At 36.7% G+C, this 24,433-nt stretch overlaps 1 long non-coding RNA gene across 1 annotated transcript in view; it reads right to left on the bottom strand.

Annotated features, from left to right (window-relative positions):
• Positions 1-1,175, bottom strand: part of LOC139115536 (uncharacterized) — a 43,541-nt gene extending 42,366 nt beyond the window's left edge. The window contains exons 1-2 of the long non-coding RNA XR_011548141.1: positions 1,021-1,175; positions 78-570 (exon numbers count right to left, since the gene is read on the bottom strand). This is a non-coding gene — a long non-coding RNA (uncharacterized lncRNA). The remainder of the gene's footprint in view (positions 1-77; positions 571-1,020) is intronic.
• Between the last annotated feature and the right edge of the window lie 23,258 nt (positions 1,176-24,433).

The raw sequence follows: 24,433 nt of genomic DNA, 5'->3' as shown, positions 1-24,433 counted from the left end.
TATAGCTTTTTCAGCTGGTGGTATTAAAAATGTCATATGATACGAAGTAATGATTAATCTTCACATTTTACACTTACCTTGACACCAAAGCAGCCTGCTTCCAACTTGAATAAACCGATGAAACGCATCAGGAGAACGTAGGGACAAATTTGGTCAAATTTGTTACGGGGAGTTGTCCATTCATCAGCGAGTCAAAAATCAAGGAACTTCATGTTGTCAAATGAGTCTGAATTTTGGCGTAAATTACGCGTCATCACATCGTTGAGTTGAGCTAAACACTCCATAACTCAGACTGGCACCCACATTACAGTAGATATAACGAAATCAAATTTCATATCACTTCCTAAACGTACAAAAAATCTATATTTTCTTTGTTGGAAAATGTTGTTGAAACTTTGTAGATGACCACAAACGTCCGAATATTGCAATTCGGAGAACACAAGAGAGTTTAAACGACTAATTGTTACTCATAATCGTCTTGTTCAATCGCGAAAATGCCGTAAAATGAACTGGAATACTTCTGCATTCGATACGTTTTAACTCCAAGCCAGAGACCGCGTTTTTCTTTCACTGTAGAGAGAAAATATGTTGGAAAATGTGAAGAGCGTCTGTTTATACTCTTAATGTCCATTTGCACAGTTGGATAAAATTGTTGTTTTCATTTGATGGTTTGCAAAAAACGAAATGCATGAAATCATTAGTAAATCTCTTGACACTTCCGTTTCCCATTTGCTGAAAAGCATTCTTGCGAGCTAGAGCTTTTTTCTGCTCCGCGTACTCACGCAAAAATCTTCTTAAATGTACCTCGATTAGCTGTTGCTATAAAGAGGCACGTTATTCACAGTGATGGCTCAAAAAAAACCAGGGTGTTAGTATCTAAGAAATCAAGTACACACAACCTGGACACATTGAGTGAATACCACTAAGGACCGTGACAACTCGCAAAATTTCGTCAGAGTCTACTGAAAATGTACGAACATTAAACATAAGTCAGAAATCAGACCTTAATAGAGTACTTACCTCTGCATTACTGTACTAAACCGGGTACTTTGAAAATACTTGGCTATCTCAGCCTTTTTTTCCTTTTATACGATTTGTAAAATATTCTGAGATTGGTGATCTCATACCACTTTTTCTGAAATCAAGCTACACTAGGTAACGTCCGTTACCAAACGGATTTGCAAAGTAAGTGATTGTACCCAACAGAAAAATCGTTACCTTATCGTTGAACGCGGTCATCGTTATTTTTAGCTTTTAAATGGTCAATGTCGTCGTTACTTATCTTGTAAAACAATAGGTATGAAACACGTGAGTATGTCTAATCTTGAACATTGTACTCACAAAGTTTGTGAACATCAATCGACTTTGATCGATTGCGGAAGTGGCAAGGTTACACATCAGAGAAGCCCGGATGAGGATATTCTGTGCTCCTCTCTTTCTGAAAGGGATTGTTGCATTGTATGTAGATCGTGAACTGTGATATTTTTGGAATAATCTTAAAGACCATGGGTACCTGAAAACATTAGGGTTGTCTTATTGAATTTCACTCTGCATCATTTAAAAATGTCGTTAGAAAAGTTCAATAATGATGTACAAGACGCTCCTTAGTTATTCACGGAATCCCAAGCGATTTTCACTTTGAAGTATTTTTTATTCGAACTGTTATTGTTATTGCGGACTGTAAAATAGTGGTTCAGAGCTAATTACTTACATGCATCTATCGAGCTTTTGGAAACCATGAAATAGCGTGATCGATTCTCTCAAATGTGCTAATTCCAAATTTTGAGAAATGAATGCAAACATACCTGGAATAATATTGTGCAAAAGTGCCTAGAAGGGCTACTTCAATGAAATGTTAACAACTAATTTAAGTCAAACTCAGTATGGTGTATTTTTAGCTATGTTAAGAACTCGTACAGATCAAATAAATCCAAGCACAGAAACGCAGTGTCATCTTGGAGGTTACTAGCTGTCAGATTGATCACTACAGATCAATGTTATACACCTCAGGATATCACGGGGAACAGATGAGGGAGGCGTTACAGTATCAAGACGATTGGAAGGTATATTGTGAACATAGTAAAACATTGTATGCCTTATAAAGTGTTTTCACACGTTTTTTCTGGTGATTGTACGAATAACACAATAATGCAATAATCCCTATAAAATCTAATATCTTTTCGAAGTTAGAGTCGTACAGATGTCTGGAATCTATCCTATCAGATAATATCGATAGAATCGACAGCATTATTTTAAATCTAAGTGAGAGTCTAATATTAAAAGAAGGAGATGCTAGTGGATGCCCGACGTTCTAACACGTCTACAATTCCGTGAGTTTCTGGCACGGAAGTCTTTCTCAATTTTCGAAGAATTGTGTCTTTGTTTAGTGATGTATCACAAAGGCTTGCTTCTTTCATCGCCAGGTTATTTAAAAAACGATAAAAATAGGACGTTCCTTTAACTTTTGCCGACATGCCTGGTGCACGTGAGACCTTTACGAAATAACTTACAGGAAAGAAGAAGCAACAGACTAAATATCAATCCAGCATCTGAATGACAGGCCAGCTATGTTTGGAGTGCTTGCTTTGCTTTTACATAGACAAATAATTCAATAAAAGCCAGGTTGAGATCTCGCATTCAAATTTGAGAAATCAATATTTATGAAACGAATTCACAAAAGGATTCTTCATTATTAAAATGTCATCATTATCATTCACAGAATGATGATACTGCGACGTACCATATTCTCCAACCGACACAAGTCTTGCATAAATGGTTTGACAGAAACAGTTGAGATAGTACCTGATTTGTTCCTATACAAATTTCATTCCCCATTTGCCTTTACCTGTGTACACTAAAAATATTTCACGAACTGTAGAGTTTCAGATTTTAATTGGATTTCTTGAAAAATCAATACTAAGTTCTGAGAATAACCAATAGGCTCGCCTCCTCATAGTTAAAAGTGAAATTTGAGGCTCATTCATAGAATGATTCATTCCGATTTTTCCATTCCCAGAGGTCCGGTCGAGCGGTTTCGGCAAGAGCACATAATTTAAGAGCACATGATTCTGTGCACAGGTGGTAGACATCCAACGCAAAGAATGTTTCTTAACTTTGTCATTTCTTTTATCAAATCAATTTACATGTAACGTCTACAATTCCATGATCAGCGGATACGAAACTTGGAGATTGTCTGCATGTCTATGTATAATAATCAGGGCACTTCCATCTCCCTGGTTACACAACCTGTGTCGTTCGATATCATTGGCGGGATGTTTTACATAAGAAAAATATGTAACGTACACTCCCATACTTTTGATATTGAGAACACATATTTCCCACATTCATTTGACAAAATTGTAAATCTTCAGATTCGTCACGAGTTGTTGCATCTGCCTGACCGGTAACTAAACAGGGGGACAGCTGGTTGAACGTTTATGAGGTGACAACTCAAACGCGACAGTGCAGAAATAGTATCGAGTGAGGTAGTTCAGCGGTATTGTCATTGAGCAAACAGAATCCCTTGCAATTCACAGTTATTTTCAAGGAGAGCTTTAAAGGTACCTAGGTGTGAAAGACTTAGATAAACCTTCGTGTGAACTTCGGCAAGGCGAAAAAAGTCGACCGACTGTGCCTTTGGGGACACATCCACCTGCAACTTTTACTTGCTTATAACCATCTACAGCGCGAAACTTTCAATGTCAGATATAGGTAGAACTTATCTTCAAGGCGTAGAGTTTGATTTTACAAGTTGTTGTTATGGGCATGTCACAAGACATTTTAATGAAGGCACATAGTTGTGCATACAGTTGGTCGACACCCCATATGTTAATCATACTACCCCTAGTAATATGTGTGTCATTTCTTTTCACGGAATTAATTTGATATGGAAACATTAACTGTTTTATGAGTTCCAGATACGACTGACAAAATTGCCGGCATATTTCCCTTTACACTGAAGTTTAGTTTCACAGTAGGATGCCATTACATACAATGTTCGACGAACGAAGGGTCCGCCCATTCATTGTTTAAACTAATTTGCACGTCACTCATGGAATGATGATTTTGATTTACGCAAGGCGTAGCAGAGCTCTCGATAAGAACGCAATATAAAGGGCTTAAAATTCTGGAAACAGGTGGTAGACACCACACATAAAAAATATTTGACTTTGTCATTCCTTCTCACCGAATTGATTTTAATAAATGAACACCTACCGCGTATAGTTCGATGGGTTGCGGATACTAAATTACATACGCTGATGTTAAGTTTAACAATAGGAAACCATTAGTCACGATCAGTGAATTACCAATCGGTCGGCCTCTCTATTGTTTAAAACTTAATTTGTACGTCATTCGTAGAGTGGTAATTTCCCACTTTTTATTTATACAAGGCCTGGGCGAGAGATGTCGATAACGCCGCATAATAAGAGCACATGATTCTGCGGATAGATGGTAAATACCCTACATTAAGAATATTTTAGGACTTTGTAATCGCTTTTCACCATGTATGGAACATCTACAGTTCCATGAGTTGGGGATAAAAAATGCCAGATTTGCCTGCAGATTATATTAAGTTACATGAAACAATCGGTAAATTATTTTTGTGTACCTCCCTGGTTCCACACACACACACACACACACACACACACACACACACACACACACACACACACCACACACACAGTCGTTAGTATAGTCAGCGGAATTTTGCAAAGGAGAAAGATGAACAAACACTTCTCCAATATCTCAAGTGGAATCACGAAATCACATTTTGATTTCATTTCATTTCACTAATTTACTGCTAAATGAATATTCAAATTTTTGTAGGATAGTAATTCTTTTCAGAAGTTACTTCACGAAAATACCAGAAAACGTAATATTGTCGTCTTTGCCTCGTGTCTAATGCAATGTCTGAATGCCTATGTAGGGAGTGGGTGATGTTGGGTGTATGCATACCCGTTTTGTAACAGACCAATGCCCAGAATTTTACCAAAAATAACGGGAAATTTCTTATATCTTCTTAAATCCAAGGATTATACTTTAGTCTCCCACTGCTGTAAATTCACGTCTTGCTGTATACCATAAGTGAAAATAACGGATAAAATTTCCGAAGACTGGCCGAAAAGTTTAGATGTATAAAAATTCACATCACTGCATTTGAAAAATGCCAGACACCTAGATAATGATTTGAAAGCCGTTTGAACAATAATAATGGAAAAAATTTGGCTTTACTACAAATAAGGACATAATCCCTACGATTTGCGTATGCAAATTTTATCATCATGACTGTAAGATGTCTAACCGATGTCACTGCAGAGAGGCTACATAACAAAGGTATAGGTAAATATTTTCAAAAAAAGACTACACTTTTAATAAAATATGGAAAAGTCAATCTAAAAAACATATGCACTGTGCATTTACATCATCATTTGAAAAATCTTACATGCGATCATTACTAAGAAACTGCCAAACAAATTTCAATGCTAATAGATGAGCAGCTATAAAGAAAACCTTTTGAGATGTGGGGAAAAATATACATATGTGCAAATTTCGTGCTGGTTAGATTATTTACGGAGCTGAAGCTATTGGAAAAGCAGTTGTTGATTGTTGAGCATTTTCTTTCTTCCTTCGTTCAGTTGCAGTTTATGGCTAAGTTCCATTTAAGGTGGAGCTGCATGTTGCCAACAGAGTTTTTTCAAAGAAATATTTCTCATCAAAGATGACAGGGAAACCCCCTCATACTATATATTTTCAAAAAGGAGAGACTCTAAAGTTAGGTATGGTAGCAGTAGTTTACTCAAAGAATGAAGTGGGTGTATATTTGGGGTAAAAAAACTCAATTTTGGTATTAATGATAAAAATTAATTTAAGTCAAAAACTTGATACTATTTTCTGAAATGTAATATTTCATTTGAAACAAGAGTATATGTAGAAAAAAACGACTATAATTTTGTTTTGCATTATCTATCCTCATTCTAAAATGGCATGGGTGAATGACTGAAACTCAAAAAAAGTTATTAAAATCATGATTACCAAAATTAAAATGACTCCTATTCAAAATGTAAGAACTTTATTGCCAAACAAAACAGTCGTTTAAAGGACATTATGAGAACATTTCAGAAAATTTGACCAAGCCAGAGTGGAGTTAAATTCTTTGGAAATCTTGAAATTGGGAGAAAAGAGAAGCCAGGAAATCGGGTGATTTGCATACATTTGCATAAATTAACAATTCTTTATCACGCAACTTACGACTGCTTGACAAGCTAAAAGGTGAACCCAACCAATATTTTAATCTTGGGTTAACAAATTAATTAAAATTGAATGAATATTTGCAAAAATGTGATTTTTAGCAAAACGCTCTGTTAGGCTCTTCAATAATGAATCTTCAAACCACCGTGACTGCCACAAGAGACTGACAGACAAATACACATACATACAAAGACACACAGACACAGACACACACAAACACACACAGATAGACGTACCTGTATATTATAGCTATAACTGATGCCAATGGCTTCCACTGGTACACCTAATATTGTAGCAAATACGAGCAAATTAAGAAAATTAGCCAAATAATTTCCATCTGCAAAATTATTATTTACACAAATTCAGAATAGAGTCATCCATAGAAACCTATAACCAAATTTAGAGCTATTACACCTGTAGTCTCAGAGAAGAGATCCCTGTGCATGTGCAAACCACATTTAAAAGCTATCAGACCAGTAGTTTCACAGAGAGTTTGACCATGAAATGAGCAAAATGCCTAAAAATGCATATATGCAAAGTTCAATATTGCTTGACCAAATACGATCGACAGCACGCTTAGAAATGTATTTAAAAGCGATTGGATGAGAAATGTGAGAAGGGATTTTTGAAAAAATATAACAATTTCTTAAACAAACAAAGAAATTTTTATCCATTTAAAAAAAGAAATTTCATTGAGAAATACCCATACAAAACATCAAAGGAACTGAACCAGTGCCAGCTATTTAGATTGTCAACATAGCGTCCACGCATGTAAAATTCACTGTTGATGTATTCACATATGAATTGAAGTGCGGACCTACAGTCCAAGCTTGAATTCACCTCTACACAAAAACGTTATAGTCTATACATACACAGGCTGAATTGACAAGCTTAACACTGTGTACTGTAACGTGCTTTGGAGAGTACAACAAGAAACTCTAGTTGACATTAAAAAACAAAAATAGAGAAAAATTCATCAAAAGGTTATAGCTGTTGGCCCTTGTCAACAAATAAAGGTATTCAGTATCAGATATAAGACCTCTAAGTATCGCCTTGTTAGTGGGGTGATTCTTAACACAATAAGCACTTATTCTAAAGAGAGCTCTAATCTCTGCCACCGAACACCTAAACAAACCTTATAACCTAAGGACAAGATGATAAAAGATGTCACATACCTATTTCAAATGTAATGTGGGTGGCGTTACTTCATGGGCAGAATTTAGTCACTTTTGGACACATTGTGTCAGTTCTTGTAAAGGAACAGTGGTTGTACCAGACTACCAAGAGTCAAACTTGACACAGTAAAAACAGACGGCCTGAAGGCCACCTCGCCATTCCTTGAGGTAAAATGAAAGACAAACTTTTGCTCAACCTTTCCCAAAGGAATCTTTCAACTATCCTCTTTTAAAATCAAGAATAAAAAATGGGGGTCGACGTGCAAATTTTGGTATAAGAGAAACAAACTACCCAAGATTTACCGACATCTGAAATTCAAAATGGCAGCCACTCCGTGTTAACTCTATAAGAAATATAAACTTTTCGATTGTCGAAAAACTAAGAGGTTGAAAAGTTTTCTTACAACAAGTGGTAGATCAGAAAAGAATTGTAAAAGTTTGAGAGTCCGAATATCTGTCCTCGAGGCGCATCCTACCCTAAAAGGTTGGTTTGGTACCCCACTACGCATGCCCACTGCACACAACCCAGATTCAACAAGTAAGCACACAAACGCACTCAAACGACATCGGAAATAACTTTGCTTATCACCTAACTCAGAAACACATTGTCTACAGTGACAGAAAAGCCGACAAAGGACTTGTAAAGAATAAGTAGTGGTACTCGGGGTTAAAACCAGGTCTACAGAGTCAGCGCTTAGCACAGTAAACATAGATAAGAGTGGTTGTACTGGTTGTACGGATTGAGCACAGATCTACTTCGTCAGTGCTTATACACCATAGATAAGAGTAGTTATACCAGGAGCTGATTCCGGGTCTATATCCTCAGCGCTCAGCACAGTAAACACACAATCACGTTATAATGGGGAGTTAAAGGATTGAACAGAAGTTACATGGGGAGGGCTGGTGTTTTGGGGATGGGTCGCTATTTTTCGCGCAAACAGTTTCGAGGGTCATGAAATTTTACACATGCCTTTTTGAAAGGGTCACCAATTTTTGCGTAACTATTTGAAACCAAGATGTCGCCGATATAGTGCTCCGTCCATATAAATATAATAAATATCAAATCGTAACAAAGGGAGTCTGTTGGGCAAACTATTAACAATTTCCCCTACAAAACAAGCTGTATCTGTAGTTTAATATATCGTTGATGATTTATGTAAATGTACCTCGCTTGAATTGGGAGGTAAAAAGTGAATATATGTCAAAGAAACGTAATTTTAAAATTTCATCGGAAATGTGGACCCCATATACATGGGAGTCTATGACAAAACTGTGAATAATTTTGTTCCAATATAAAACTAACAATATTTGTGCATATATAAACTTTGGATAATTTACATAAATGAACTTGATCAGAATAGGGTGGTTACAAGTGCAAATGTGTACAAGACATTTGATTTTGGAATTTTCACCGAAACTGTTGATCAACTGTATATGGACAAAACTGTGAATAATTTGTTTACGACACTAAACTAAGTAAATCTTTGCTTTTATAAGAGCTTAATAATTGATACAAATGTACTTGATCAGAATAGGGTGTTTGAAAGTGCAGATGTGAACAGCAAATATGATATTTGAATTTCACCCAAAAATATCAATTCACTTCTCCTGGTTGTCTAGGGTATATTATTAAACATTTCCCCCTACAAAACTTGCTATATCTCTGCACTTATGGGTAAATGTTGTTCAATAGTGACTTATAGGCTGTAATAAGTTTCTTGACAAACAATAGTGCTCTCTGTACAATTACAAGCAAAACTATGACACAGCTACTGTCCCTTTTGATTTTAAGTAGCCAATTGTACTGCAAGTTGTTGATAGAATTAATTATTGTGAAATGTGATCTTTTGTCATCAAATTACTTGAAACCTTGCATAAAAGTGATTATTAATTTCTAAGGGTTAAACAGTATTAGTTCAAAGTTCAAAGGTCAAATGAGAACTTACATTACTGGTATGGCCTATGACGCGTAGGGGGAGGGTCACTTTTTTCTTGCAAACACTGTTGAGAGGTCACTTTTTTCGCGTGGCGTCATTTTGGAAAGCACCGCCCCCTGTAATTTCTGTCAAGTCCCACCTTAAAACTCCCCCAGAACATGTCAGGCCTAGCACACTTGTGTTACTTATTCCAAAAACATGTGTCATGACAAAGTGCCAAAACATATACATACAAACCTTAGATTTTCAGTTTTTGTTTGTATTCACCCTATATATAGTGTTGAAGTCTTCTAGTTGAGAAAATAAACGCCAGGCTGGATACAGAAGAAGCATCGTATGATGAACATTTATGACATGAACTTCTCTACTCAAGATAATGTGAATTACTGGATTGCAAAGGGAGATAAACGTCTTGTAACCAGGATTGTCTGTCAATGTGGTTTCCTGAGTGTATGAACTTGGTTTCGGGTCCATGGCAGAAAATCAAAATGTAATGTTGTACCATGTATGTTATACACGAAGTAGCAAGTATTATTATTTTCGTTCCAATTCACAATCTGGTGTGACACTGTATTGGATATAGCCATCACAGCCCAACTATTTTCTGTATTTTGTACCTGTTCCTTATTGGATACGTCTGAAGAGTTGGCGAATGTCGGTTTTGTCATGGCAGCCCAAATCAACCAAGCACTGGCCAGCTGAAAGCTTTAAACTTTGTACTGACCTGTAAATTAAAACAATAATAAACCACTGATTATTTATGACAGAATAGTTTGATGTGATCATTAGCTTATTTTGTGTCTAAAATATGAATGAAATGTGGTTTCATTCTAAGGATTGGTCAAATAAGTGACTGCAAAATAGGACCTTATTATCTGAGATAGGATGCCAATACTTGTGCACTTCTTTAGACCCTGGTGTGTAGACCATGCTGAAAAAATTATGCACAGTCCTCTGCTGTGCACGACGTGTTTTAGGTCAGGGGCATGTCTGTGGTATTACTACACGGCAAATCAGATTCAATTATGGACACATGTACGAGAAATGTATCACAATGTGACTATAACAAAGGCCAATAGTCCGCATTTTTTTACGCAACCTTGAGTATCGGCAGTACAAATGTGATGCAACTAACTTCCGTCCGCTGACTTAAACCGAAAGCGTGCAATCCTGCTTTATTTGTAAAAATTTCGTTCTTGTCATTAAATCAATTTGTCGGATATAATTTTTTTGGGTCGAACCCTCAACATCCTGCTGACATTGATATTTTGAAGTCACCCAGGAGCACATGATTGTGCATACTACTACGTAAGAATATTTCATGACTTTGTCATTTCTTTTTATAAAATCAATTTCATATGGAACGGCTATAACCGGGTAGGGGATACGAAACTCAAAATTGTCTGTGTATCTACATTTGCACTGAAAGTAAGTTTTAAGTGGGGTAATAAAAATTGTTTTCTACCTCAATGTTTTCACGCCCTGTATCGTTCGATATCGTATGCAAATTAGCGACAACCCACGCCATTACATGCAATCGTGCGGAAAAGAATCCACAAAGGGCTTCATAGACTATCATCGTTCATTGTCTCTCAATGATTGTCATAGACGTAGACATACACTCTAGCCGAGAAGCTGAGGTTTGCCGGTTACAGTTGGAATACTACCTGACTTTATTTCCTTATCCTTGACTCATTTTTGCGTTCACGACTGTCTTTGCCTTTTGCACAACAAATTCTTCATATATTGTTGAGCAAGAAAATCCCATTCGACTTCTTCAACGATCATTTTGCTGAAGTACGTAAAGTCTTTTTTCTGCGTCCCCGCACGCATAGATTTTTGGAGGTTTTAGGGGTAATGACGTATTTAAATAATTTAACGGTTTGCTTTTCCGCCTACAAATCTTGGTTTACATACATATATTTTGCTATGTTCTTAAAACGCCTTTAGTGTACATATACAATATGTAGGTGTAAAACGGTTTCTACGGTAGTTTGATTCTTGAATGGTCACTCTCATATTACTTGGGAAAAGTAAACGTAAAACTTGTGTGTAAAATTGCATTGTGCTTTTAAACCGCTAACCCACTTACCGTTCAAACTTTCGTCTGAACGCGAAACAAACAATTTGATTACTCTGGCCACAACACACTTGGCGAAATGCTGATAGGACAGCCCCCTCATTGTTTACACTTCACTTATACTTTCTGCCCCGAACGATAAATTTTTGACACTGTTTACGCAAGGCATGGTCGAGAGGTTTCGAAGCCATATTATTAATGAGAGCACGTGATTGTGCATACAGATGGTAGACACCGTCGAAGTTATACATACTACTCCTCATAAAGTTTGAGGCTCTCATTTACTTTTACGGAACGAATCTGACAAGGAACATCTTGTTGTTCGAAGATATGAAACTGGAGAAATATGCCTTCATGTCTATATTTATATACACTGAAGTTAAATTCACGGTCGGAAACGGCTACAATATCCGACAAACTACCAATGGGTCAGTCTCCTCATTGTTTAAACTTACTTTGTGCTTACCCATCAAATTTCCCACTTTCAAATTTATGCAGGGCGAAGCCGAGAGTTTTCAAAGAACGCATAATAAAGAGCGCAAGATTCTGGAAATGGTGGTAGACGTCCAACGTAAAGATAATTTGGGACTTAATCATTCCTTCTCACCGAATTAATTTTCATTTCGTGGAAAATATACCGCTCATTAGGTTACCGATATGAAACAGGCAAAATTGCCGGTTGTTTACATTAACGCTGAAGCAAGTTTCAGAATGGCAAGCCATTAGTCAGTATCAGTGAATTACCAAATTGGCCTGCCTCTTCATTGTTTAAGCTTGATTTGTACGTTATTCACAGGATGAATTATTTGGGATGCGGAAACTGCCAGATTTGCCTGCACAGGTGGTATCAAGAAATCACATTTATCTTACTTTCGTATATGTCATTTAAAGCAGAGCTATATATATTCAACCTTTTGTAGTGATACTGGTCGTTTTCAGTAATTTCACTTAATGGGAAGTACCTGAAAACGTCCAATCATGGATCAATAAAACACAAACGCTAGACTATTGACAGTGCGGTTCTGTGAGCACGAACTTAGCTACAATGCATGAGCACAAGTATGAATATCAAATTATATAACCCGTATTAACATCAAGCGATCGTTTCCAAATATTCTAAAGATCTAAGGAGGCAAAAGTAGATGTAACAATATTATCGGCTTTGTCTCATGCAATGCTTGAATGCCGATTATATGGAATGTCTGATGTTGGGTAACAAACGTATTGTCATAGGCCTACACCCATACACAGAATTTAAAAAATATGACGGGAAATTCTTAAACATAAGGATTCTACTCTTCATTCCTCCACTTCAGGAAGCTCACGTCTTTAGTACTTTAAGATAACGGATTCAGATGTCTACTTTTCAATAACAACATCTCTCCAAGGAGAGACTGTGACCTGTCTAAAACTTTTTCCTACGCTTCGAAACTCAACCTATTTCGACCTCTAGGTAACCATGGTGTTGTTGAGGGTGGCGCTTTATTTACATGCAGGGTAATTGTTCATCGGAATCGCCGCTTCCACTGTGCCCGATTTGGGATTTTTTTTTTTTGGCAAATTCATACTTCTGCGCTGCAAATACTTTAGTATCACCGCCGCCGGGTTTTATTCTGAATGAGACTTGTGCAAACACCGACTGTATATGTAATTCCCTATGTTATTGTGAGAAATATTGTGTTAAATTCAACAACCAGTATCAGTGTATCTTGTCTGAGATATTTCTGGTTAGCCTAAAAGGGGAAAAGATTATTTTGCCTTGTCTGCATCCCGGCAAAAAAGTCCGAGGGACGGCAGTTACCTTTGGTCAAAAAAAATAAATAAATAAAATAAAAATTCGCTCGATCGCCTGAACCTTGGTCCAAAAATCAGATGAACAAGATTTTTTTCGCTCTGGCCTTATCTTGTTATGGTAAATGCAAAACTAAGTGAAATTTATAGTGTAATTGGTGTTGATTGTTGTACTATCAACATAATACTAAATAGAGGTCTATGGGGACTGCTACAACTTAAGATTATATCTGATGCCAGAAAACCTGTTTTGACAAAAGTGCGGACACTTGGCATGAGAATTCACATATGCAAATTTCATCATCATTTTGATACACCAGGAAACTACAACACAATGTTAGACTGCCTCAGGCCAAGATTCCCAAAAGAAGTTGGGAAATGTGGCCAAAAAGTAGGTACATGAAAATTCACCATCACTGCATTTGAATAAATCAGAATAAATCATCTCGTGACATCTAGATAATAAATTTGAATGTCATTACAGCAATACTTATGGAGAAAACTTGGCTTTACTGCAAAAAGGGCATTGACCCCTACAATTTGCAAATGCAAATTTTATTATCATCATTGTAAGATGCCAAACTGATGTCACTGCAGGGAAGCTTCATAACAAAGCTATAGAAAAGTAGTTTCAGAGAAGATTACACTTTTGACAAAATATGGGAAAAAAATTCAATTTAAAATCAATTTAAAAATATGTACACTATGCAATTACACCATCATTTGGAAAAACTTACACGAGATCATTCAAAAGAACCTACAAGGACAATTTCAGTGCTGTTAGATGAGCAGCTTCAAAGAATTCAGGCTTATTAGAACAACTTTGGAGCTGAAACTATTTTCCAAATATTAAAGCGATTGGAAAAGCAGTTTTTTTATTCGTGAACATTTTCATATTTTCTATATTTGCTGTAAGTTTTATGAATTTGATTCATTTGAAGAAATTAGCCTCTTCAATAATATGCCATTCACACCAGTGCTACAATGTACTGATACACATATAAGCATACAAGATATATACACAGATACAAACACAGATAAATACAGAGAGAGAGAGAGAGAGAGAGAGAGAGATACGGTGTGTTAACTTATCCTATGGCTTCACTGCATCACTTAATAAGTGTAGCAAGAACAAGCAATACTATCATTATTTTACACAAAATCAGAATCCCTAAGAACCAATAAACCAAACTTTAGAGTTATCAGACAATTATTTTCAGGGAAAAATGGTTGGACCAAAATTAAAAAAACTGACCAAAAACTTTACATAAGTTTACCTAATCACCACTTGTTCTCATTTCATGAAGTCCCTATACATGTACACGACAAACCAAATCTGAAATGAGAAAAAAGCCTTTAAAAATATACACGCAAATTTTACAATTGTCAGACCAGATCTACTTGAGAACATCTTTAGAAACTGTATTTCAAAGCAATTGGACAAGCATGAGATAAAATATTTTTTAAGATAATATAACAACTTTTTACATAAACATAAAAATACATACTCTTTTTGAAAAAAGAAATTTCATTGAGGCATCCAAGGAATGTACCAAATATCAAAGCAATTGAATCAGCTGCTTGTAAGAAATTCTGCATTTTTACTGATGTTCACTGATAAATGCAATGGGAAAGTCAATATTAATACACATCTCATAATTGGAAGAAACGCGATAATTCTTTCTTTTTATGACTTGTGGTGAATCAGAAAATCAGAAGGTATCAATCAATGGAAGTAAAATACAAAGATACTTTTATTTGTTGGATTAAGACAGCAGGACAATAGTTACTCTGTGAGCACATCAAATCCCTGTGATACAGGTTTCCCTGTGGTACAGGTTTTTAATCTTTTAATAATGGAGTACATATTCCAGTGAAAGGACAGTTTTCCTGCTGACACTCAATGTTAAGAGTTTCTCTGACAGTATCGCAGTAATTCATAATCCTGGTTGGTTTTTCCAACAATGGTCACTGCTATTGATCTTAATGGTTGGATGTCATCCTGTCTGCATCTGTGAGACTTTCTTGTTGATAAACATTGCCTCTTTCAAGAAATTGGCGACGAATGTGGAGCAAATGAAGTGCATAGTTCACTAGTTTCGTAGCTGTCAAATCACTGCAAGACTTTGCTCAACAAACCATGGTTGTATCCCTTCGTTAATAGATGAAGTTGCTTCAGTCGCAGACACCAGTTTCGGTACAGCAGCCAGTTAAAACGTTTAGATATTCACAAAGGATGTTGTGCATAGCAACAGACCCGTTGTATGGGTCCCATACACGCAGCTGCAGATGGGATGATCCCTCACTTTAACATGCTTTGGGGAGTAGAACAGATTTGTAGTTGACATTTAAATAAAAAATATAGTGACAAACAATCATCAAAAGTTATAGCTACTGGCCCTTTGTCAGCAAATGAAGGTATTCAGTACCAGGTAAAGACCTCTAAAGGTCAAAATTAGTATATTTGGCAGGAAGTATCTCCTTGTTAGTGGGGTGATTCTTAACACAATATGTACATGACTATTCCAAAGAGAGATATAATCTCTTTTCCAAAATACTGTTGATAACCTCTGTACAATATGATAAAAGGTGTCATATTGCTATTTCATATTGCTATTACAAATGTGATGTGAGGGTGTTGTTACTTCATGGGTAGCTTTTTCCATCACTTACAACATATTGTTCCAGAACATGTGAGCCCTGATAAGAAACAGTGGTTGTACAAGAAGTCAAATCAACGTCTACAGCATAAGCACTTAGCTACACAGTAAACATAAACAAGGACTGTCGTCCACCTTGCCATCCCTAAAAAGAATGGTTTGGTAACCCACTGCCCAGAGCCCAAATTCAAAGAACAAGCACAAACACACACAAAGAAACACAGAAAACACACTCGAGCAACATTGGATATCAACTGCTTGTGACTTAACTCCTGCACAAATTATCTACCATGACAGAAAAGCTGAAAAGGACTTGTAAGGAATAAGTGGTGGTACCAGGTGTTAAAACAGGGTCCACAGAGTTGGTGCCTTGCACAGTAAACATTTACGGTTTATTGTTCCGCAAAGAGCCACAAATAATGAGAATACATGTATTAAATATGTGAAAAGAGAGAATAATAAAAAAAATTCAAATTACATGACCAATTTTATTCTTTGCTTTTATTCTCTACGTTTCACCGTGCTTTTTTAGCTTGTTTTGACAAGTTTTCCATTTTGTATGTGTCAGCACATCTTCAGCTACTTACTGTCTTTTCAACCTACCTGTGATCATAGACAGTCAGTAAAGGTTTCTCAGCTGTCTATGTTGTGACCTGCATAAATTAAATGATTTAACGCCCTCAACGGCCAACTTTAGCTATTCCACTATGGCTGTACTCCAGAAAGATAATAGGTAAACCACTGGCATTCTGTTGTTCTTAAATGATGGTGTATAAGCGTGTAAACATGATTTCGTATTTTAGTTTCCGTTTGCCGCTGGAGAACTTACATCGTGATTTAAAAAAAAAATAAAAGCCTAAAAAAATGAGGTATTATTAATACAAAAGAAACAGTCGCATTCTGCTTGTTCACCTAAGGGACGATTCAGAATTTACTTCCAGGGGGAGGGTGGAGGATTTTCTATTTTCTCGGTGATTTTTTTCCATGGCCCCCCCCCCCCCCTAGTAAATTATAGAAAAAATCTTTGCCCCCCCCCCTCATCTTTCCTGTTTTTTTCCATGGCCCCCCCTAATATATACATGCATGCTTATACATTATAGACATATCCAGACATATCCAGTATAACAAGGGACTGCAAGTGGCACACTTTTGGAAAGGGTAGCAATAAACATATCTGGTTGTAAATTTCTGAAGAAAAGTTAATTACTAAATATGAATACTTTTTTCGTTATGTCTCACTGATACATATGATGCACACAAAGACAAGCAAAGATGTCAGTTAGAAATGGTGAACAGAAAATCAGAGGAGCAGATAATTGGCAAAGTGATATATATCTTGAAGTTTAATGGTACATCTCATTTGCAGATATCCAGATATTTCTGGAAAGTGAGATGTACTATGGCATATACATGCACACGTTCAGCATACATTTTCATTTGATGATGCTGAATATTTGCAGACTCACGGTGAAAGTTTTAAACATTAGGAATTAAAATTGGTGAAAGCCAACTTGTTTTTAATTTTCTCTTTTTTTCTAATTTGGTTGTCATAAAACCAAGTTGCTGCCACTGAAAGCAACAATGCTGAGGAATATTTTAGAACATTTCTTGAACAAAACACCTTATCCAAAACATGAATTCACATGTTATTCTGCTCATTCCATTCACAATCCAATGTTCATATTAAAATGCAGATAACCCTGTGTAAGTCAAAATTCACATTTTGTCAGCAGTATTTTTCAAAATTGACAGAGCATTCATATTTCAAATTTTTTTAACAAACTTTAATTTTAAAATAGTCATGATGCGCATGTTTTCAGATGACACGAAACAATACATGTTAATTTGTTTTTTTGCCTTTTCTGCCAGCCGCTACTGAGAAATCTTTGATTATACATATTAGAATGAATGGGACACAAAAGTATTAGCATCAATACACAATGTGTAAGCCTATCCACATTTCTCCTAGCCTCATACACATGAGATCACTTCTTGGACTACAGCAAATTTCTTGTGTACACAATATTTCAACAATCCGACACCATAGCATTTGTGCAGTGCCACATGATCTTCTGGATGCACATACAGGATATTGGAAAATCAACCCTTTTGTAAATTTTGCACCATATATTTTTGACAGTAATACATAATATTTTATTTTCAACATTAAAACCTATTCGTTGAAAAGCACCTTGAAGATGAGACGGCCATAAATTTATTTTCAAAAAAGTTTATAGTAGATGTAAGCACTGTAAAAAGTTATGTAGAACATTTAAAAAATTTAGAAAGGGTAAAATTGATGAGAATGAAACATAGAAAAAAGGAGCAGAAAAGAAGAGTAGCAGTAGCAGTAGTTTACTCAAAGGATGAAGTGGGTGTATATTTGGGGTAAAAAACCTCAATTTTTGTATTAATGATAAAAATTAATTTAAGTCGAAAACTAGACAGTATTTTCTGAAATGTAATATTTCACTTGAAAGGATAGTATTCATGTAGAAAAAAACAACTATTTTACTTGGCATTATCAATATTCATTTAAAATTGTAGGGGTTTGAAGACTGACACTCTAATAATTGATTAAAATCATGATCAGCAAAATTAAAATGCCTCTTATTCAAATGCCTCTTATTAAAAATGTAAGAGCTTTATTGCCAAACAAAACCAATTGATAGTTGTTGTGTTATATAGCATTTAAAAAAACATAATGTGAAATTTCAGAAAATTTGACCCAGCCGGAGTGGAGTTAAATTCGTTGGAAATTTTGAAATTGGGAGGCAAAAGAAGCCAAGAAATCAGGTGATTTGCATACATTTGCATAAATTAACACTTCTTTATCATGCAACTTTCAACTGCTTTACAAGCTACAAGGTAAACCCAACCTTAAAAAGACATTTGCTGTAATTTTTAGCATTTGTTCAATGTTCATCTCTGTGTATCAGCATTTTTGTTATTCTATCACTACATAGAACACCCAATGCTGTATTTAGCAACATACCAGTGTGAACATAAATGACCATTTTTATTGTTGATAAATGAATTCTAGTCTGGACTTGATCTGACATCTCTTTTCAACAAAAACAACCCTGACTGTTCACTGTATGGTTTGTATTGACACGCTAAATACTGGACATTTCATAACGCTTCAGGGAGGAGAACAAGATACTGCAGTAGATGTATAAAACAAACCACTGTGAATATTACCGAATTTGGCAGCTAAAGGAGTTTAACTAAACATGTTGAGTTTATCTGTCACCCTGGTAGCGTCTACGGAGCTCTTTTGTAGAGATAAGAAATTCTGGGCAAATGTTGAATTGATGTTTTTTTTCCTTGGCCCCCCCTAAAAGATTGTGGTATTTTTGTCTGGCCCCCCCCTAAATTTTCTTGGAAAAATGGGTGGCCCCCCCTGAAAATCCTCCACCCCCCCCCCTGGAAGTAAATTCTGAATCGTCCCTAACTGATTATTCTTTCTCACGCCCGGTCATTCTGCACCGCGGCATGCACGGCAGAGTTCTTACTAGTCTGGCAGAGACCCTGCGATTCGCGTTCTTCCCTGTTGGAACACGCGCGCGCCCTTCAGAGACGCGACGCGAATCCCAGGGTCTGGACGTTCTTGCAAGCGACCGGTCGGATTTCTGCCTGATCCGGGTACTTTATAGAACTCCACACATCCGTTAATCAAAACAAAAATGACAGGTAGCATAGCCAAATAAAATTAAAAATGAAAAATAAAAACATACCGCGTATATAGGTCTACCAGTAGCCCTGCGTACGATGCGTGTGTTCCGCTACAGCTAATAGCCCCGCTCACCACAGCCCTGCAAAGACCCGTACGTAGAGTTGGTGACTTCAAATCCATTTTTGGACTTGACGTAAAAAGCCAAATTACTGCCGAAATTCAGCGTTCTTGGGCCCAAGTCGTATCCCTGCCTACCTCAGCTACTCGATCGCTTCCAAAAATGCCAGTCTTTTATTCTTTTTTCGTAAATAACCGTCGATGTCGGCAACTCTCTCGCTAGCCCTGCGTACGTACGCAGTGTACGCTGTGCATTCCGTGTGCGTTCCTAACACACAGCGTACACTGCGTACGTACGCAGGGCTAGCGAGAGAGTTGCCGACATCGACGGTTATTTACGAAAAAAAGAAAAAAGACTGGCATTTTTGGAAGCGATCGAGTAGCTGAGGTAGGCAGGGATACGACTTGGGCCCAAGAACGCTGAATTTCGGCAGTAATTTGGCTTTTTACGTCAAGTCCAAAAATGGATTTGAAGTCACCAACTCTACGTACGGGTCTTTGCAGGGCTGTGGTGAGCGGGGCTATTAGCTGTAGCGGAACACACAGCATCGTACGCAGGGCTAGGTCTACCAGCTACTAGTATATATTCTCTCCGCCCAGTTAGACAGGTTTTTCTTTTGACGTCACTACCCTTATGAATATTCATATACTTGCAAGAACCGACAGTCGCTGTGTCTGGCAGCGCGTGCTCACAGCTGGCACAGCGTAGCCTTCGAATGCAGGCCCATCGTGGGCGCGCACTAAACAAGGCACAGCAGTGCGGACGCAGATACCCGAGACGCGCAAATTTCGATTTTCCTTCGTGGGTGGTATGGAACGCGAAAATTTCAAAAAAAAATCACTAAATCTAGCGCTACACATTGTAAAGATATTTCGCCTATAGCTCACCGAGAATTCATTTTATGTTACTTATAACTAGGCGAATTGAGAAATAGATCGTTAGATTTACCAAATCATACATCATTTTGTGTCTTCTTAGTTTATATCGCAGAAAAATCGCGAAGTCAAAATGTTGTCTCGTGCGTTTTGACAGAAAATACAATTCATTCACTCCTGAATTTTCCGGTCATGCTCATTACATATTTCTTCCCCAAGTTTGATTTTGTCACTGTCCTTTTACACAGACATCAAACTTAAACGCTGTGCCCTCAGTTTTGGCGATAAGACCGTGAGACGGAAATATTAACTTAAAATAGCACTGGCGGTACAGGTAGTCCTTGCAAATCCCTAAAACAACAGCTAAAGCGCATGCGTGAAGGTTGCCCTCTAGCGACGATACTCATTTTAGCGTTTATCAAAGAATCTCATCCTGAACTTTTGCGCTGGAGAAAGTATCTCCCCTATACAAGTGCAGAAAATTAAGCATAAAATAAGGCGATTTGCTGTAGCCTTGTACCTCTGAAGTTGTCGATATAAATTTACTATAAAAAACATAAATGGACTATTACTGATTGTCACTGATTTTTCTGAAATGCACACTTGCATATTGAGGCAGAAAGAAAAGAAATATAAGAATTACAGCTTCAAAGCTATACCTGAGTTCAATTTTTTCACAATTATTTCTCTGAAAGTACAGATTTTATTGATGATGAGGTTATGTGATTAACCGAAACTAAAATTCGTATTATAAATCTTTACAATTTGATGCAATAAATATCTTATAACAATACAACAACAATATTCTATAGCCATGATAGGTATACGCCTCTTTTCACAAAGAAAACTTATACACAGAAGACAAAGTACAGGATAACAACAACATAACAACACAGACAGGCTTCATGTAAAAGTGTACAAAAAGCTTTGTCGATAAAATTTGCAACAAGCCTGCTTAAAAACTCTAACACTTGTACAACTTCTTATTGCTGTAGGCACATTATTGCACATTGTAATTATAGTGGTGAATATCAAGTGGGTCAGTCCAACCACAGTCCATATGTGAAGTTTGCAGCGGGTACTTGTAGATAATGGATGCATGAGGTGTGAAAAATAGTTGACAAGACCCATCTGCTACTACAATGTTTATTACTCAAAAAGACAGCTTTAATAATTCGGTTCTAGCAAATGGAGCTTGTAGAGCTTTATTACTAACAGATCTTAAAGATCTTTGTGGATCTTTGTACTTTGTTATCATATCCCGAATGTATGGAGGAGACTGGCCACAACATACGCTTGTAAACAGACACTAGTAGGTTGTACTTATAGCGACGGAATAGCAGATACCATTGTAGAAGTGTAAACATTTCAATGGATGGGGTACCAATGTTACAATTCAAAATTAGTCGCATTGCCCGCTTTAAAAGACAGTTCAAGTGATCCATATCCTTTTGACTACAACAACCCCTAACACCGAGACCATAATCAAAATATGGTAAAATGAAACTGTTATAAAACTGACGCCTTGCTGAAACTGGTAAAAATACTTAAATTCTGGCAAGAAGATACAGATTACTCTTTATTTTTTCACAATACTATCAACATGTAATGTTTATGATAAATGACTCTGAATCTTCCACACCAAACAGCTTTCGCTTTCTACATTTTTGAATATCATTGTCACAATCTTATGACGGAACTTTGAGTTCATTTTCAATCAAAATTCATAAAATTGCAGCAAATCCAGATTGTAATAAAATAAATGATTTATGTCTTCAGTGGCAATAAATCATTGTTGTAATGACATCTCAAAAAGAAATTTAAATGTTTCAGTCTTGTGACAGTCACGCATCACGCTCACTGGCCGTCAGTTCATGTAGAGTTGATCTGAAAGAATAAGTTCACACCACTTATTAATATACATGCATATTAAAAACCAGGAAATTTATCATTTTTATACATATGTTTTAAAAGTATATATTTGTCAATGATTAGGACACTTTAGTGCGTGAAATTTATAGAATGACACTCTTTGAAAATTATCTCGTCAATGGATATACATGCATAATATAGTAACAGATATCAGTAGCAGATATTGTTATATAAAACAAAGGATTTTTCTCTATCCCAAAACATCCTTCCATATCAGCTGTTCTGTGGAATCGTAATGCTTAATGTCAGCATGGTCTCATTTGTCTATGATAGGATAAATACACATCTGAACTCCCAATAGACTCCCTATACTTGAAATGAACTTCAGCCTACTTGGTATACATCATGCGCTCTAGACTATCATACTCTCTAGTGTGTACAGGTGAGGCTTAAGTGAATAGTCACTGCTATAGCTTAAGACACTGGTCATAGGAAGGGACTTTTTTTTTCATGTTACTACGTCACATTGTAGACACTCAGAGAAAAATCAAGAGAAGAATCGGAAATCGTACCCAAAAATGCAAGAAGATCTTTATTGACGATAGACTATAACAGGTATGGATTCAGAGACGTATTGGAAGCCATCGATGTTGGTTTATTAAGTAAACTATAGCTTTTTGTCAGGAAAATCCGTCTCCGAACTGGCTGTACGTGCGTATAGCGGCTATTCCATTTCCCGACTTCCTATATTTCTAATGCATACCAAAGCGGCCATCGCCATGTATCGAACCCGGGATCGAACCGCGAGTGACTGTGGCTCGAGGATAACTTGCATGTTATTGTTTTTGAAATAACGCGACGGTTATAACTATTCTGCATGACTATACATTAAGTAAGCCACATACAAATAACTGGATTAAACGACAGCGATACTAAATGAGAATATTGTGAACGAAGTTGTCATCAATAATATCGCCTGGAAACTTAATGTACTTCCGGTTTTCAGGTGTCTGCATTTCAAACACTATCGTACTGTCAAATGACCTCCTCCAGAAGCGATATTCACAAAATCTATTCCTATACATAAACTGTTACGGAAATTACTAAAATTGTTCAAGATAAGGCCGTGAGACGAAAATGTTAACATCAGAAAGCAGGACATAATACCGACAACTTTCTCCTAACGATGCAATCCACTATCGTCAGCAATGTCAATTTTCTTTGGTCATATTTAGGCTACATTATTTAGAGGAGGATTACTGCATGAATGGTCAATTTTAATCGCAGACCATTTTTCTTAAAATACGATTACGTAAAATATTCGATCTCAAACTTATTGGGCGAAATTAAACGAAATTTTGGAGAGCTCCACCTACCTGAACCGTCGCCCAATCAGTTAAGTCAGATGTTGCTCTGAAGCGCACGCCAGGACCCCTTGGCAACGATGGAATTTGGCATAAGCATGCTTAGCAACAACGGAAAAATCGCATATCTGCGTCCCCACTGCAAGGGTATGCTCATATGAACATGGAACCTGACGATGTGCGTTACAAAAAAGGGGGGACAGGGGGGACAGATACTATTACCCTCTAAAACGTCCGCAAAAGGTAAACGAATTTTTTATTTTTGAAATGTAACTCATTGACGATAGAATCTAAAATATAGAATGAAAACAAAGAAAAAAATGTGAAAATGTAACCCTTTGACCTGCCAGGCTTGTTCACGTTCCGTTCGACCAAAACAGACTTAGTAAAAAGAAATGCACATTTGAAATAATCTTTCGGGTTCTATCGAAAGGCTTTCACTAAAACTGAAAAAAAATTAAATGTTCTTCTTTAGAATATTATATTGGAAGGTTTTTACTACGAAGAGAAATACAAAATATGTCCTTTCTTCTGCGCATGACGAAACCACAGAACGGCATTTGCTATATATTAGCGTATTTTGCGACGTTCGAACATCCAAAGTCGCTTCCGGATAACGGCAATTTGTAACGCACA

This window comes from Ptychodera flava, chromosome 17, assembly GCF_041260155.1.
Source record: "Ptychodera flava strain L36383 chromosome 17, AS_Pfla_20210202, whole genome shotgun sequence".
Lineage (NCBI taxonomy): Eukaryota > Metazoa > Hemichordata > Enteropneusta > Ptychoderidae > Ptychodera > Ptychodera flava.
Note: the sequence above shows the minus strand (reverse complement) of the source record. Positions and strands in the feature narration are given on the sequence as shown.